The sequence below is a fragment of the Montipora capricornis genome, chromosome 10, assembly GCF_036669925.1.
Source record: "Montipora capricornis isolate CH-2021 chromosome 10, ASM3666992v2, whole genome shotgun sequence".
Lineage (NCBI taxonomy): Eukaryota > Metazoa > Cnidaria > Anthozoa > Scleractinia > Acroporidae > Montipora > Montipora capricornis.
In genome coordinates this window covers 57663678-57668677 of record NC_090892.1, presented here as the reverse complement: position 1 = coordinate 57668677, position 5000 = coordinate 57663678, and positions in this window count along the sequence as shown.

Sequence of the window (5000 nt, the reverse complement as noted above, 5' to 3'; positions counted from 1 at the left end):
AAAAGTAGACTACCTTCGCTTTAAATGTTCGCAGTTGCGCGAGATATTTGCTTCGCTGACAAATAGCCAGCTCCACACAACTCGGGTCTTTCACTATGACATCGGATGAAGCCTTTCTTCACGGTAGGTCAGTCACACCAGCAAAGCACGGCAACTGCCTAAGAACGGTCGGAATTTTTCTCGGAAGCTCATATTAAATTAGGTCAAAAATGCGAATTAGAAAGCTTTTGTTTTTGGTTAAAAGCTTGGACAAATGGGATGCTCTTGAAAAACACTTTAAGTTATATGGTGGATTAACACACAAATGGAAAAGAGGTTAATGGATGGAAACAAATGGTCTTAATGGATCTGTCATATACTTGTCAGCGTTTTTAGGGGAACAGGGATGGCGCAGTGGTGAGAGCACTCGCCTCCCACCAATGTGGGCCGGGTTTGACTCCCAGATCCGGCGTCATACGTGGGTTGAGACTGTTGGTTTTCTACTCTGCTCTGAGATGTTTTCCTCCGGGTACTCCGGTTTTCTCCTCTCCTCAAAAACCAATATAATTCGATATGGATTAATTTGATTTGATTTCCTTTGTACAGGACCCCACAAGCTATTCAGCTTTAATTAAGCATTATACATACTACATACTGTTACCTTTTCACAGCATCTGACAGAACACTTAAATCAATTTGCGCAATTCAATGTTCTTCATCTTTAATTTCATCAGTTGCTTATTCGAACTCTTCAAATCACTCATGAAAGGATATTCCAACCTGTATTTAGAGTTTGCATTTTTATCTTTATGCTTGAGGTTGTTAGAAATCTAACAACTCCCTTTCCAAAGTGTATTGAGAGTACGTATTTTAATCTTAAATTGCAATAACTGCGCATGCCGGCATTTCACCAGTTTTTTTCTCTGATGTAACCGACGAGTTCCATACCGACCACGTAAGAGAAGAAGTAAGCAGTTTTTCCTGTTGCTTCACTATGGCAAAGTTCGTCAGTAATCCGATCATCTCGGTTATGATTATAAATAAAAGGTAAGTGTATAAATAACCTTTCTTTATGGGAATTAGTAAGATTATACCACGACGGTTTCGACTAATAGGATAAAAACTCCAGCTCCAATAAATAACGGGACTAAGTCTTTTTTTGATGTTGTTACTATTTGTTATTTTGCAGGAGAACTTCATAACAGAAGACTGATGATTCAAAGAATTGTTGTTATCGTTTTTCTCTGCTTCTCATTTGTCATACATTCAGGTACGGAAGTTTAACCAAGAAACGGGTTTCTGTGCTTTTAACAACTAGTACACCTTAGCGACGCTCTTGGAAATCTCAAAAGAACTGAAGTTGACGATTCGTTCCATTTTCCAAGTGCTCTTTACGGTTGGGTCTTCTCTTGTATTTTATGCAGCATCAAAGGAGTTTTGCGAAAGACATTTAGTCCAAAATCATGGCATGTAATTTGTAATCATATAGTATCGAAAGTAAAGTCCTTGCGATGAATCATTAGCGAGCAGATGTTTCACACAGACCTCATCTTTCGATCTCAATATTCAACGCTCTTAATGGTTAATACGAAGAACGATGACAAGATGACTGTAAGTGAAATCACTACTCGATTGCGGTCAAGTTATGGTTTTGGCAACAAAATGTTTCTAAGGAACAGCAGAAGTCCATGGCCCAGCGGTTCAAAGCCCGATTAAGCTAATCTTGGATTTCTGGAATGTACCATAATTACAGCGGGTTACTTTACTTATCAAAACGGTTTCCACGATATTTTTAGCCTTTATGGTTTGACTTACACATTTGTTTTCTTTCTTACACAGTTACATTTTTAACACTTTTTTTGACGGGCAAAACCCAAACGTCAGTTGGTACTTATATCACGGAGTAGGTGTTTGAACAACTTGGCCTGGATGTCTCGATCATGGCAGGTCCCGCCAAATAATGGCCAGTCAGATTGGGCTTTGTGAATTCAATGCCTCTGCTTGGTCAACTAAATAAGCCACAAAAAGGTCTGCTCGTGTTAAATGCAAATGATGCAGAAAAACCTAGCAGTAGCCATTTAAAATAGTTGATTCAACACCGGAAACCCCATGCCCTACCCTTTGCGAATAGTGTGGGTTTCTTTGTGGGTTCTGCAGGGTCCCACAAGGTAACCGTCATGAACATTGAGGGTTTGTCAGACAGGGCCTACCGGTGTTTGACTTTTATCCGAAAAGACAAGAAGATGTAATCCGGTGTCACAGCGTTTTGTGTTCCCCCGTGTTATCTTTTCCCCGAACACTGAGCACTAGTGCTGTGTGTTCCCCATTCGCCATAACTATAAATATGATAGCAGAATATGAACACAGAAAGTATCCTAAACATGCATAAAAGCTAACCTTAGGCCTAAAAAACTTTTGTCTAGGCCTAATTAGGTCTAAGGTTAGCTTTTATGCATGTTTAGGATACTTTCTGTATTCATATTCTGCTATCACATTTATCGTTATGGTGCAGGGGAAACACACAGCACTAGTGCTCAGTGTTTGGGGGAGCCGATAACACGGAGGAACACAAAACGCTGTGACACCGGCCGTGTCTCGGACCCGTGACCTCCGGCACGGTTGTCCTATGGTCATCAAACCGAACCAGCTGGTCCCTCCGCATTTTATTGCATATATTGTTTATGAAGTTCAGGGAAAGAGACGGTAGCAGACGTTAAGGTTATAACCGAACATAACGGAGGCAAGACTGAGTAAAGGTTACACTGAACCTTTCGCCGGAGGTTACGTTAGGAAAATCACCTGGGTTAAATTTGCCCTGGGTTTTGATTTGCTTTCAGCATGGTCGCGACGATATAGTTTCATCTTGTACATTATTTGCTTCCTATTGGATTATTTTATTTGTTAGTTTTGCTTGCATTTTGCTACTTCTTTGGTTTTGTTTTGTTTTTTTTTCGTAGGGATGCCATTTGCGCTGCAAGCCGATGGTTCTCACAATCCGTCAGGCAATACCAATATCACTCAAATGGACAACTTCGTCCTGCAAACCAATGTCAGTCGATCGAGAAATTCAGCTAAAGAAACGAATGCCCTGACTCGAATGAAAAATTTGCATACGCACACCAACAGCACTCTGCAGTTGCTGAAAGATTCTGCTTCTCAAACCAATGTCACTCCAATGAGCAACTCCTTTGCCGTGCAAACCAATGTCAGTGGATTGGGAAATTTGGCTTTACAAACCAATGTGCTGACTCGATTGGGAAATTTGTCTTCTTTGCAAACCAATGGAACTCCACAGTTGGTGAAAGATTCTGCTTCTCAAACCAATGTCACTCCAATGAGCAACTCCTTTGCCATGCAAACCAATGTCAGTGGATTGGGAAATTTGGCTTTACAAACCAATGTGCTGACTCGATTGGGAAATTTGCCCACAAAAACCAACAGCACTCCGCGGTTGCTGGAAGATTCTGCTTCACAAACCAATGTCACTCAAACGGGTAACTCCTTTGGCATGAAAGCCAATATCAGTCGATTGAGAAAGTTGGCTGCGCAAACCAATGTCCAGACGCGGTTGGGAAATTTGCCTATGCAAATCAACAGAACTCTGCAGTTGTTAGAAGCTTCTGCTTCTCAAACCAATGTCACTCAAATGGGCAACTTCTTCCAAACCAATGCCAGTCGGGCAAATTCGGCTTCACAAACCAATGTCGACGTCCTCACTCGTTTGGGAACTTTGGCTTTACAAAACAACAGCTCTCCACAGTTAAATCAACACTCTCCTTCACAAGCTAATGTGACTAAAGTGGGAAATTCTGCCTCTCAAACTAATGCCACTCGTTTTGGAAAGTTTGCCTCAGCTATGCAAATTGACATCGACTGTGAGGCAGTAACATATAAGAAGAGCGGTAATGATTTGGGGGTGACTTTAGAGGATTTTATTTACAAGCACAACTGCGGTCCACAGAAATGGGAACAATTTTTTGGCAATTCGGACGTCAGTGAGGCTATAAAATCGATATCTAACCAAATTGAACAGGATGTTGAGACATTTGAAGTTGAACCTCCACTGTATGCTGTCTTTAATGCTTTTAAGGAAATTGAGCCATTGGACGTAAAAGCTGTTATACTTGGCCAAGATCCAACACCAAAACCAGGCAAAGCTACAGGTATAGCATTTAGTCTCTGGCCGTCAGAAGATCCTCGAGATGTACCAAGTGTTTTCAACATGCTCATAGAATTAAAATTGGAGGGCTTCAATGCAAGCCTTTCAAACGGAGACGTTAGCCCATGGAAAAAGCAAGGTGTGATGCTCTTAAACTCAGCACTAACAATCCGACTGAGCGGCGACGATGCGGGAGGCTCTCACGTCACAGTATGGAAACCATTTACAAAACTCTTTTTAGATTTCATGAACCAAATTGGCAGAGAATCAGCTTTTATACTGTGGGGAGAAAAGGCAAAAGAGGTCTGTGAAATGGTTGACAGGAGTAAACACTATTGCCAGGAAGGAGGTCATCCCTCGCCACGCGCTGGAATGAAAAATGCATTCTTTGGTGGCAACTATTTTAAGTGTGCTAATGATTTCCTTGAAGCTGCTGGACGGGGTAAAATCGATTGGAGTGTTGCACCACGCCTAAATGCTCCACCTGATATGTTGCCGTGTGAACAGTGTGGTGAAGGTAGTGAAGGTCCAATGGAAAGTGTCACCACCGATGTTTAGTTAAAGAGTTTATTTTGGAGCCATGTCTCCGCGGGAGACCGGAAATTTAATTAACTAAAGCATGTGTTGGGATCATGGCGTTCATCATTTGTCCTGAGATGTTTACTCACGGTTTTGTCTCGAGTGCGTGCTACGTGCGGATTTATTCCATACCCATTGTGGCATGCGAGAATATTAACCTCGTTTGTATGTCGCGGCTCGCCGTGAGGTCAATTTCCAAAGTTGGACATCGATTGGTCGCTTTTATCCTGTCAGTAGTAATCAGGATACCGATAAGCAATCGGGCACACCGAGTAGAAATCGG